Source organism: Camelus ferus, chromosome 4, assembly GCF_009834535.1.
Source record: "Camelus ferus isolate YT-003-E chromosome 4, BCGSAC_Cfer_1.0, whole genome shotgun sequence".
In the NCBI taxonomy this organism is placed as follows: domain Eukaryota; kingdom Metazoa; phylum Chordata; class Mammalia; order Artiodactyla; family Camelidae; genus Camelus; species Camelus ferus.
In genome coordinates, this window is record NC_045699.1 from 54,706,876 (window position 1) to 54,720,964 (window position 14,089).

The window sequence follows — 14,089 nt, forward strand, 5'->3', positions numbered from 1 at the left end:
GAAAAATGAGCTTTAGTGAGACTCAGACAAATGTTATTCTTCCACCTGATGGTCTATGAGAGGCACCGACCTGGGATAAAACAATTTGGTTTCAAACCTGAGTGTTGCTGCTGTGAGTTCTTGAGCAAAGCTTTGCTTATCTAAGCTTCTATTTCTCCATCTGTGAAACCGAGATAGTGCTCACATCCTAGGACTATGGTGAGAACTAGCAGATAGAAAGAAGCCTCGTCAGGTGTGTGCAACCCCCAGCCCGAGCCGGCAAAGGCACGCACCGTCCTGGCTTTCCAAGTTTCTACGTCAGAAAGGGTTTTCTTACCTCTTAAAGAACAGAAAGCAAACAGCAGGTCAATGTGCCCCCTTCTGAACTGGCAGAACTCGGAAAAGGAGAAGCAGCACACAGGTTGAAACCTGACGTCCACAAGCCCTTCGATGGCCCCAATGTGCTGGTCATACCACAGGGTTGGCCAACATCTATAAACTAGAGCGTTTTAGGAATGAACAAAAATTCTTACTCATCTTGAAACAAGTCATAAGATCTGACAACGCTGGGCCTTTCGTCCTGAGCTGCATGAACACTGTCAGGTGGAGAGCAGTGGCTGCCCCTCTAGAAACGGGGGTGCTCTTTCCCGCTGAGCTCTGTTCCCCACCATCTTCTATTGCTCTGAGAACTCGCGGTGGAGGGACAAGATGCCGTTTTTGTTGTGTGTATCCAGCCATTGGTTTTCTACTACAATAGGTATTTGAACTATTTCTAAAGTCTTTGTCCATTGTCTGCTTTATTCTTTTTCTCTTTGTCCCTCAGGTGCTTTACTTATTAATAGCCCTTGCTTGGCTCCTCATGGCGCTCGAGTTTGAGACCCCTGATTTTGCTGTGTCGACCATCACAGCCAGGAGTTGTATTCATGGCTATACACTAAAGGTCTTATCATCTCCTCTCTTCTTTTCTTTCTTTTTCATTCAAGAAGGAAAGATAGATGTTGACATATACTGAACGTCTTCCAAGCCCCAACTTGAGAACCACTCTTCTGAAGTGTGGGTTCCGCTCTAGGCAACGTCTTATGTTATTTTGCAACTATCTGTTAAACGATTGTGGCCACTCTACTCGAGGTACAGCAAGCTTAGATAACTTATCCTAGCTGGAATTAGTTCAGAAATTAAATCCGGGTCACCTGTCAGATAGGGAAGAATACAGGGTCAGCTGTAATCTGCAGGTCCATTAGCAAGCCACCTAGCACTGGATGAACTGAATTCAGTGAATTCCTTTTTTTTCTGCACCAAGAAGACATCTATCATCTCTACCATCCTTCCCCTTACGGAATTAGCTCTTCTTGAACTTCTCTCCACTGCATTTGGAGAGGAGATAGTACAGAATTAACTCTCAGGCGCAGCTACTGAACCAACAAACTCCTGCCACATCCCTGGGTTCTTGGAAATAGAGCAAGGCGGGGCCAGGACTTCTGTCTTCCATGCTAGGGCTTGCAGGCTTTTCCGTAGAATTACCCACTAAGCAGCTTGCCCAGCCCAAGGGCAGGGAGAGGATGGATCACAGAAGTCTGTTTATTCCCAGCTAGAATTGAGCACCATTAAAATCCAGGAAACAGCCAAGTTCACAAAAACAGGCATCTTTTTAATGTTTTGCAGAGAAAGTGCTTAGTTGGTAAGCAGGGCGAATTTCTAGTCTTGGAAAAAAGCTCCCGGTCAAGCGTTTTCTAGAAAAGAGCACTTCCCTTCGCACTTGACTGCTTGCTTTGTTCCCCGACAAGCATGCACACATATTTTCCTAGACTCATTTCATGACCACATTGTTGGAATCATGCAGCTCCAAAACAGTCTGGGTGGAGTCGCTTTCTGAGAAGTTAGGGTTATATCAAAAAAAAAAAAAAAAAAAAAAAAAAAAAATATCCAGGGGTGGAATCCAGAGAGTGGGTTGGGAATTTGCAATCTTGAAAACATCGACAAGAAAAAAGAGTGGGAAGAAAAGAAGTAAAGGGAGAAAGGAGGAAAAGACAGTTGGTGAGAGGAGATGGGAGGGAGGAAGAGCAAAAGCAGGCAAAGGGAAAACAGTTTTTGAAAAGGATAAATAAAAAATAAAAATAAAGAAAGAAAGCATTCGCAGACATTACTTGCAGTCCACCTCGGAACTGTCAGAGACACACCAAAATGGTAAGGACCACAGACGTAGCTAGAGAACTGTTTAATACTAAACTCAGGTGGTTATTAGTTTTATCCTAAGGGGGCAAAAAAAAGCCGGTTTATTCTCTCTTACCTAATGCTCTGGTGATATCTTCCTCTTTGTGTTGGTTTAGGTGTTAGTTGAGGGCTGATGGGGAGGAGTTCAAGGCTACAGATGAGAGAAAGACGGGGCTGTTCTCAAGTGCACTGCAGTCAAGGTGTAGAATTAGACACATTAAAGAGTCTTACCACTTACTCAGTATGTTCACGGACTAACAGTATCGGCATCACCTGGGAGTTTGTTTAAAAAAAGAGAAAGAAGCTACAGGAACAACTACGACAACAAAAGAATAACAAATGAAAAAAAAGGAGGATGAGAAGGGAAGGGTGCACAGAAAAGATAAAAGATTCCTAAGTTTAGGACTTTCATTACGGGGATGAGAAGCGCGAACTCTCCCTCTAAGACCTTGCCATTCAAGTGCACAGACATTGGCATCACCTGGGATCTTGACAGACAAGCAGACCTTCAGGCTCCGTCCCAGATGCACTGAATAAGGACCTGTATTAGAAGGTTCCCCACGTGATCCTTATGCACACTGGTGTTTGCGAAGCTCTGTTCTAGAGATAACGTTTCTATCAGGGAGCTGTCCGTGCAACAGAGGCCTGGGAGCGTCAGCGTCAGCAGCTGCCCTGGGAATTGTGAGAAGTGCAAATCCTCAGGTCGAATCCTGGATCTACTGAATCAGAATCCCAGGGGCGGGGCCCAGATGTGTGTCTGAATTAGCCGTCCAGGTGATTCTGCTGCGTGCTCAAGTCTGAGGACCACTAGGCTGGAAGGTTTTTTTTTTGTAACAACTGGAGTAACCTATGTTGGTCTGGTGTATTATGCCTTTAACACCCTAATGATGCAGGAGCAGCCTTCAAAATATCTAACACCCTGAGAGACTTGGACAGTGATCAATACAAACGGACAACAGCCGTACATCATCAGCTCAGCTGGGTCTCCTGCCAGGTATTAACCTCTTCAGTGGCTGGACTGGGGGAGATTTGAGGTGGCTTTTAAGAGCCTCAATGAGGTAGGACGTGGGGGCAAAGGCTACTTATCAGCCATCTTATATTCCGATAATTTAACAACTGCTTCACCTGGCCATTCCTGCACGTACCAGCTAAAGATCAGCCTTGCGATACTGATGAGAAATGCAACCATTGCTCTTCCCAGACATCAGATGGGCAACTGCAACATTCAGAAGTGAGCTGGGATTAGCAGATACAAATCATTGTATATAAAATAGATAAACAATAAAACCCTACTGTACAGCACAAGGAACTATATGAAAGAGTTTATACTAACCTATATAATGAAAAAGAATATGAAAAAATATATCTGATTCACTATGCTGTACATCAGAAACTAACGCAACATTGTAAATCAGCTATACTTCAATTTTAAAAAAGCAGAACAAACAGCATATATGCTTGGAATTTCAGCACTGAGATGGGACTATGGCTTTCAGTGATCCCTTTACTGCTAGGAAGCAAAGCTCTGCTAGGGCCCTGGGCCGATGGCTAGTCCCTGGGACAGAGCAGGAAGGAGAGCTGTTATTTGAAAGACATTTGGCACTGGCTCAAGGTTAGGGGGCGGGAGTATGAATAGTACATGTCGCAGAGAGTGGGGAGGAAAAGAACCGCAAGAGGCCAGGGATTTGCAGAAAGATAAAGAAGAAACGGCCATTCTCATTTATCACTCAGCTCCCCCATAACATGCCTTCAGGGAAGTGAATGAGATTGTATCGGTCAAAACCTGCTAAGGGCAAAGTGTTCAGAGAAGTCAGTTATTTAGTATCATGGCGATTCTCACCATTATAGGGAGATTTCTGCCAGCATGGGAGATACGGAGAAGCTGCGGTCATAGTAAGGAGAAACAGGTGCATCACTGCCCCTAACTTCATAGATTTAGGTCCAAAAAGTCCTGGGATTTTCCTTCAGGCATGGAAAGAGCTGGAACAAAGACTGAGGTCAGGGAAATGCCTGTTACTGGAAGGAAGGGTGATGTTACACGTGAGTCAGTTTAGAAAACGATCTGCTTGAATCAGCAAACTTGCTCTGTAAAACCAGAAAAGGACCTCTGTGTGCCGTTGGATAAACTGAGGCTCCGGGATCACCAAGGAAAAGAATTTACTAAAACCTCATCGCTGCTTCTTTCCTGCTGAAAGATCCCTTTGTTCCCTTTCTATCAGAGAACACTGGAGTCTTCATTCACTTTCCATGTCACCCCCGCTCATTGCCACAGGTGGCTTACGGTCTCTCTAAAAGCCTCTAATACTTCTTGTAAAAATCTATAGTTAATTATGTATTCCTGATGGTTTTTATTATAAAAACATTTCAAACTACTGAAAACAAAAAAACAGAAAAATAATTAAATGGGGGGAGGTTTATAACTCGGTGGTAGAGCACGTGCTTAGCATGCACGGGGTCCTGGGTTCAATCCCTAGTGCCGCCATTAAGAAAAAAAATTTTTTTAAAGAGAAAAATAATTAACTGGGATACTATCTCCAAGATTGTATTACCACCATTGTTTATATTTTGATGTTACACACACACACACACACACGTATACATGTGTAACTTAGTTTAATTACATCACCGTTGTATTACTACATGATTTTGTATTCCGTTCTCTCTCTGAATGTTCCACCAGGGGCATTTTCCCATTATCTCATATACTTGGACCGCATGATTTTCCTCTTTTTTTTTTTTTTTTAAATTGAACTACTGTCAGTTACAATGTGTCCATTTCTGGTGTATAGCACAATGTCCCAGTCTTGCATATACATACATGTATTTGTTTTCATATTTTTTTCTGTTAAAGGTTATTACAAGATATCCGAGCATAGCTTCCTGTGCTATACAAAAGAAACATTTCTTTTTTAATCTATTTTTACATATTCAGACTGCATGATTTTTAACTGCTACAAACCATTCTATCATTTGGGTGCATTGTGTTTGAATTGACTTTTTTTCGTATGTTTTTCTTATATTCTCTATAAACTTACAATCATAAAACAGCATCGCAGTGAAATTGTGATGAGTGACTTTCTAATAAGTAATTGTGGAGAACTCACTTTCTTAGAGTCATTTCCTAGGAACGTACTATGTTTAGTGACCTTGACGTCTGATGCCACCCTTCCTTCTTGAGCGCTTGCACAAACCTGCAAACACCAGCACGTCCAAGAACTTGCCTATCGCGTCACACCACCACCAGCATTATTACTAATTTTTATAACCCTATTTTTTGTTAAACATAGAAAAGGTGTTACATTATCATAGTTTTCATTTTGTATTTAGTTTGTATTTTCTTGATTACTAACACGGTTGAACATATATCTCTTTTTTTACATAATATGATTGAATATTGAACTATTTTTATTAGGAGGGCTGTTTGGTTTTTTTTTTTTTTTAACGTGTGAGACTCTATATGTTAAGTTTTTAAGTAATTAATCATTTTGGGGGACATAAATTAATTTTTTTAGCCAAATATATTGATGTCTTTTTTTCATTTTCCCACTGATTGTATGTTTGAGAAGATAACTCTCCTTTTGTGGCTATTGGTGTATACTCATATTTTTCCTAGTAATAAGAAGTAATTTTAGTTTTAACATTAAATTTTTTTTGGTAATGATGAAAACACATACAAAAACTGAGGACAATCAAAATACATAAAGGATAGAGGGTGTACCCACCCCTCAACAAATAAAATATTACATATATGACTCCCCTACTGTGTCCAGGTACATTTTACTCTTTAATAATTGTCACTATTTATTTTGTTGTTGAGGGAACAGATGAGAATATATGTACACTTTCCTTGATTCAATTTACTGAAGGTCAGTCTTTCTCCAGTTGCTTTGTGATAACATTACTATTGAGGGCATGTTTAAGTATTTCTGTTTTTCTCCCCGCGATTTGTGTGTTTATTCTTGCATCAGACCCACATTTATTTATTACATATTTAATTAAAGTATAAAAGCTAATATTACTTGTCCACTGAAAACTTTCTTAGTGATGAAGAAAGCTCTGGAAAGAAATCAGTGCTGGTAAAGTTAGATTAAAAAATAACTTTTAGCTCAAGTGGTAGAGCGCATGCTTAGCATGCATGAGGTCCTGGGTTCAATTGCCAGTACCTCCTCCAAGAATAAATATATAAACCTGATTACCTCCCCCTACCAAAAAAAAAACAAACAAACTTTTGCACATGCAGGGCAACAAAGTGTTAATAGATGACATATGGAAATGTGAGTTGTATGAAAGTTAAATGTTTGAACGTTGAATTCCCCTATGGAGGGCAGGTTTGAGATGACAGGTAAGGAAATTAAGACTGGCTCTGTAGACCAGAATCAGATTATGGAGGGAGGTTAGAGAGAGAAGTTTGAGATTAGTAAGCAACGAAGAAGGAGCATTAAGTGTTCCTGAGCAGGGACAGGGATGGGGGAAAGGCATCCTTTAGGAAGGATGAGTATAGCAATACTATACAGGCTAGAGGCAGAGATACCGATTCAGGGCAGCAGTGTTGGGAAATACAGAAATTCATCCACGATAGAATGAGGAATTTTACAAGAGTGGCATTGGAGCAGAAGGCAACGTTTTCTCCATACGTAAAATAGAAATGATGGCACTGGCGTGACAGATATTTGTCAAGTTTCTATATTCTCCAGGTCTATAACGGACAAGAAAGAGTCAGAGGATGCCACGGTTACGAGTCTTATACTTGAAGGAATGGTAATGTCACTGACCAAATGGGAACATTTTCTCCTACTCTGTGGACTGCTGGAGACCCCCTTTTCACTCAACTCAACTAAAACTAACCCCCCGGAGACTCCGCCCTCATCACTTTTCTCTGCAATAACTCCCAAGGGGAATCCAAACATTCCTATGTGTGGTTTTCTTTTTCTTGTTGTTGTTATTTGTTATTTTGTCCATCAATCCTTGAATGGGGAGTCCAGTTGTGATGATCGCTCATGTGCTCTGACTTACAGGTGGTTCTTAGCTTGCCTCCACTCTCCCCAAGTCCTGTGCAAGACAAACGCTCATGGGGGCTCTTCACAGGGTGCAGGGGGCCCTATCATCAGTGTATGCAGAGGGAAGAAGAGGGTCAAACCTCCCTCATCCTTCACCTAGGTCTTGGAGAAGAGCCCTCCAGGATGGTCCAACCCATCTCATCAGAGTATAAGGAGACTAATACTGACCTTCCTTCAGCATTTGGGTTCCACATTTTGGGCTAATTTTGGTTCCCTGTTTGACCATCATGAAATCAGCAGGACCCCAGGGACCCTAGCCCTGTTCATGGTCCAGATATGCAGCCCTCTCACCCCTTTCTCTGTGTTTTCATGTCTGTTTCACTGAGCCTCTTGCATTGCCTACTTTGGGCTCCTCAACTTGCTCCTTGAATTGATCCCTCTGTAGAAAAGTCTCTGCTATTGCATTCCAGCCCTACTTTGCTTCTCCCCCCACCTATTCCAGCCCCAGGTCTAATCACCTGGTCCCCCAGCAGCCCGCATGGCTTCTGCCTGACCTGCAGTCTGACACTGCCTGCCCAGAATCAACAATCATTACCATGTAATTGACAATGTCAGTAGTTCACATCGTTTCTCAGGGGGCACCACGACTTCTGATCGCTCCAAACCTGCACAAGTTTGAGAACTGCTGATCTATAAAACAAGCCTCAGGCCACCTGGCCTGCCCACCTCCCTGAGTTGTTGTGAGATCAGATGAGATTATATGTGGAAACCGACTTTGAAAACTATAGATTGCTCCATAAATCCATGAAATTGTCATTGTTACTCATTTAACACTGAGCACAAAGTCAGTGAGCACCTCTACTGGGGCATAAAGATGACACAGAAGTTAAATAGAATAGGTCTTAAATTAATTGAAATTTGTGGAAGTTTCTCCTTGTTTTGCCCAGTTTTGCCCTGTTTGGGCAAAAACCTTGTCTGGATTTTGATAAATACTATTTCACCACAGAAGCAAAACAACTCAAGTAGATGACTTAGAGCATCCTGTTCTTTAATTAGGTTACTTTCTTTCTCTTTCTCTTTCCCTCCCTCCCTTCCTCCCTCCATCATTTCCATCCTTCCCTCCATCATTTCCTTCCTTCCTTCCTTCCTTCCTACTTTCCTTCCTTCCTTTCTTCCTTCTTTCGGTTTCAAACCATGCTTTTGCACTTGCGGTAACAACAAACAAAATGAGCACGTGGGAGTCATAGACGAGGCAGATCTCAGCATGTGTGAGCCCACTTCTGTAGAAGCTACTGGATGATCGGGTATATCGTTCCATCACCTGTGACTCCCTAGGCCTTTCCCACTGTCGTTCTTTCCGGTGATGCTTATTCGACAGATGCCATGATCTAATCTGCGAATTCTACCACAATTCCACCTGTGCTACAGGACGTAGGCAGGGCACATGGTCTGTGATTTCTAGCTTGCCCAACATGAATGATTCTGGGACAAAAACACCTTGTGAGGGCCTTCTGTCGCTACTAGAGTTAGTTAATCACCCAGCCTTGCCACTTGAAAACAGTTTGGTGCTTGATCCACACCTTTTGCGCTGTTCCCGGATGCCTGCCTTTCTTCCCTCCATCCTCCTCCCCCAAGAGATAAAGACAGAACACGGAGCAAAGCCACTGCAGACAGGCCTAGGAGATTGTATTACCTCTTTGAAAAAATTTAAACTACACGAATGGGTGGTTTCAAAATAAAACACAAGGTTTTACTGAATTGGGCTAATTGGGGAAGGCATGGGAGCAGGTTAGGAGTAACTGGGAGTAGAGAGACAGGAGGATTTGGGGAGCAGGGTCTCAGAGAATAATCCTCTGTCGCAAAAGAACTGGATTTCACACATAATCTTCATGAGATATTGGAAATGTGAGCAGTGCCATTTGGCAATCACCATGCTAGATTATCGCGACCATGAGTGTTTGGGAAAAGCAGAGCATCATAAGCCAGTGCGATGGGCACGGGTCATCTTTGGGGGCCATGGATACCTGGTGATGGGAAGGAAACGGCAGCAAGTTCTGGAAGGAACTTCATAAGGTAAGTTCCAGGGATGTCTCATTTTAAAGAACCAGAGTCAAGAGAGAAAGAATGGCAGGTGTTACTCATTTGGGGAAGAGTGTAAAGGTAGCTTCAGGACCCCCCGAAATGGTTGAGAACACATTAGGGAGGGACGACCTGGAGGTTTTACAATAGCAATAGATGCTCAGTAGAAAAAACATTGACAACACACAGGTGCCACGGTCAAGTTCGTATTTCACATGCTTCCAAAAAACAGATAAGGTGGACCCAGCACACCCTCAGAATAAGCTTTCTTACTTAATGCCACCATGATAAATTCCTTCTTTTATCTTGGCTGGAGAGAGTCAGACCAGATTCATCACCTTTTGCAACATGGATGCTATCAGCAGGGCGTTCACCCTTGCAAGTAGTCTGGGGCGATTCCGAGAAAAAGCAAAAAAGTAAAGGAAATTGTGCTTTGAGTCCAGATGTCCTCCTTCTCTACTTGGCAATTAAAAGCTTCCCCTACTGCTTTATCCAGTGGTTTTAAAAGACGGAGGAGAAAAACAGATAAGCTGGGGACCGTGAAAACTTGTACTACACAGGAAGAGTCGTGGGAGCTGCCAGTTTCTGGAGAAGGGGTGGCATCTGGCAATGGGGACGGGGAGGTGAGACTTCTGCAGGAAACAAAATGACAAAAGGGTGAGTAGAAGAGATAAGCGAAGGTTTAGACTGGGCCTCTTTCCATCACGTTAGGGAACATCTAAGAGTGAAAACATGAAGTTCTGGGCAGGAAGGTCTAATTTTCTAGAGCAAGGAGACCAGACAGACTAAGAGGCACAGAGGTCAGATTCTTTTTACTCCCATGTCTTATCACTAAGTCTGCTAAGTTTTGATTTTATCATCTTAATTTGAGACAGAAGTATTGAACCTTCTTTGGATCGTGTGTGTGTGTGTGTGTGTGTGTGTGTGTGTGTGTTCTTGTGTGTTTTTGTTTAAGAGGGAATGTAGCCAAGATCTTCAATAGGATGAGGAGGCGAATGCATCCCCAGGTCCACATCATATAATTTTACTGTAATAGAAGAATGGTAATGCAGGAATCCAGCCAAGGAAGCTCCTCAAATGGGGAAGGCATTTAAGGGACCAAAGATTAGGAACCTATTGCCTGGCGGAGGTGAGGGGGTCAAGGATACAGTGTGAGACATGCTTTAACCCCTTTCCACATCCCCTCCCCTCTTTGATGTGGACAACTGATTCTTTCTTGATCTTAAAGTCATCTGCAAGTGGACCTTTGAGCTCCATTCTCCAGCTACACTGCTGTACCTCTAACGCCACCATAGTCTTGGTGATAATAGTAACGTCCAGTGCATTCTCCTACCCTTTTATTATAATCCAGAACGATTATGAAGAGGATGCTCGCTGTCCAGTTCTGCGGTCTGTCTGCTCTTCTGAAGGCTGCAGTTGGAGGGAATCTGGACTGCAGCTGGAGGGGTGAGGTACACACCCCCCAGAGGCAGTGGCCAAGGTTCTGTTCGTCACTCTATTGCCAATGAGGATGTCACTCTGGGTAAGTCCCTCACCCCTGAGCTCCGTTTTGAAAACCTGAACATGAGAGTCCTTGGGCTCTCTAAGGACCTTAAGAACTTCACTAAGGTCCTTATCCCTTCAGGTAACAACAACGTTGCAGAGAGTGAAGCTGTTGAGAATGACCGACTAGTTGTAGTTGTTAATGCAAAACCTAATGGAAGGAAAGGCATATTTTCTGGGAAAGAGGAATATGAACTTGAAGGTCAGCACACCCAGAAAAGGATCAGAAGACCAAGTCACCCTGCGCAGGGCGTAGGGGTGTAGTCCAGAGCCCGCTGCCAAACAGACAAACCCTCCAGGGCATGTTTATGTGAATTACCCATGAACTTGATGATAAGGCTGATAATGGGCGGAGAAGGTTGTTTAAGTATGTGAAAGGAAATGACTATCAAAGAAGGTGGATTTAGCCAACTCTCAAGTTTTCCTATCTGTCTCCACTCATCTATTAGAAAAACCCAAGAACTGGCAGTGGGCAGGGTGTGTGTGTGGCGGCTCACGGCCTAGAGAGACATCCCACAATGACTCATATAAAAACAATTTCTCAAATCAAAGTTCAGGGTTTCAAAGAACTCACATGTTTTCCATCTATCGTGTTGTTTGTTTTTTATTAGAAATAGCAGGGTTTAGAGAACTCAGAGACTAAATAAGGCTTTTTAAAGACCCAGCAAATATCTCTAGAGACTTGGGCCAGTAATCACCTAAGCCTGCAAGTTTCCATACGTCAATCGTGATATTGACACAAAGCTAGGGTCTGAAAGGATTTCATCTGGTCACTTCTTACCGAATCTACGATACTATGATGAGATAAACAAGGTTCTACTATACAGCAAGTGGAACTACATTCACTAGCTTGTAACAACCTATAATGAAAAAGAAACTATATACGTACAACAGAATCACTATGCTGTCCACCAGAAACTAACGCAACTTTATAAATCAACAATACTTCAATTAAAAAAAATAAAAAAATAAGGTACTATGATAGCAAGATATACTATTAAACTGCCAATAATACCATACAACGCCATTGTAAGAGGCATTCCCATTTCAGAGATGGTAAACATACATATTTTAGATGAGTGACATATGTTTAATAGCCTAACTCTGTTGAATATTGTGGTTTGTGTTTAAGTCTAATTTTAACTGCTACCTAGACACAGTTATAGCATCTGGGGATGTGGCGAGGCAACTCTGGCCAAAGGTTTATCAATCCTCAAGTCCTTATTATGATACCTGAGTCAGAATCCTGAACATCAAGCTGGCAGAACAAAGTGGGGAGGGTCACTGGTGTGGTGGCGGCAGGGGCTCGGGGTGGTAATAGGCAGATTGATTGTCTTGCCAAACTGATAGCATAGCACCACAGACCTAGGATAAAAGTTCTCTTCAACTCTACTTCCAAGTCCTTGATAGCGCCCTTATCACCATATTGTTCCTTCTTTAGTGGAAGAGGGTTGGGACCATCGAGGCATCAAATCCATAAGGTCCACAGAAGGTCTCACTCACCTGTCTAGGGTGTCAGCAACGTCGCACTGGGGTTAACGCTGCCTGCACTTTCCTTTGAAGGACTCGGCTTTCAATCTTGTTACGAGGCTTCTTCTAGTCTAGGACAGAGTATGAGATTAGGAGATAAAAGAGCCTGGATTATAGTCCCATAGACTGTTAGTGTAGTAATGGGACTCACAAGGAAACGTACGTGCTTGAGAAAAATTGTCTGACTCAGCAAATTATGTGAGTACCGACTTATTTGTGAGACTCAGTCATCACCACAGCAGCTGGAGTCGGTCTTAGGGTTGCTTCCATTACGCAGATGAGGCAAGGGAGGCACCCCAGCCAATGCATGCGGCTCGCAGGGGCAGGGGCCGGCATTTGAACGTGGGTGGTTGAATTCCAGAGCTGCAGCCATGAATAAGAAATAAATCTTGCCATGAAGGAGATTCAGACATAAATTAGCCATGATATATAAGATAAAAGTGTTTTAATAGACATGGTGTACGAAGTGGTACGTGGCCCAGAAGATGAAGCAAGTTCATGCATCTTACATATTAATAAGAAAACGGCATGAGAATGAGTCAGCTACATTTTTTTTTTTTTTTTAAAGAAGGGACACATCCTATGGTTCCATAATTTCAGACCACGGGTTTCCTAAAGACCATGCATTTGTCAGTTTGGGGAGCAAACAGTAATGCACTGACTCCAAGTTTCATGAATATCAAACACAAGATTCATCAGATCATAGCCAACAAATGTGATGTAAACACTTCTTTTGTTTTTTGATTGTGGAAAACGGCAAACACATACAAAAGGAGAGAGGGGAGTGTAATGAGCGCCCACATATCCCTAACTTAGCCTTAGCTATTGCTGTGTTTGCTTTACCTGCCTCTCCACCCCCTCCACTTACTCTCCTTCTGGAGCATCTGAAAGCAAATCCAAGCATCCGTGTAATTTCATTAGTACGTACTTTGGTGTGACTACCTAAGCTACCAAGCCTTAAAAAAATACTGAAAATGCCATTATCCCAACCAATGAAATTTATAATTCCAAATAGTTATCCAATACCCAGTTTATGTCTTAATAATAATAAAACCTATTAGGACACATTAAGACTCATGTCCGGCTTAATAAACATGCTTTTAAGGGAAGAACTTTTCCTTCTGTGTAGAACAGAGGTAGACCATTGTCCCTCTCAGTTCTATTCTGGCATATTTGCAAAAGACACTAAAGGTTTCTGATGAGCAATTTCAGTTGTTAGGAAATAAAAATAAAACGAACAGATTTTATAGATCACAGATAGAGCATCACTTTATTTATAAGTTTAAAGCTGCAAAGTGGCTTGAAAAGCAAATGCCTGGCAATGATGGACATGAAAAAGCACGTGCCAAGGTGAGTGCCACGGAGGGGGTGGGCTGCGAAAACCCTCAAATGCCAAGGACAAAAGGATGGTCCCTGTGCGCAGGTACACTGAACGCTGTTCACTCTTTTTCTTTGACCGAAGTAATCTGTCACTATCAAACGTCTTCCAAAACTCATCAGCACACCAATAGGTAGTTATGTGTGGACCGCTTCTCAGCATTCTCTGAATCAATCCAAACATCAAGTTAACTGTCAACATTTTCATCTTTTAGATTTCTTCTGTCTCTGACTCCGGAAACGCAAATTATGAAAACAGAATTGAGTCATTGGGTTGTTTTCCTCTGAAGAAAAATTACGTGTGTGTGTGTGTGTGTGTGTATTTTTTGTTTGTTTGTTTGTCTGTCCCTGAGAGCAGGGACTTTACTGACTTT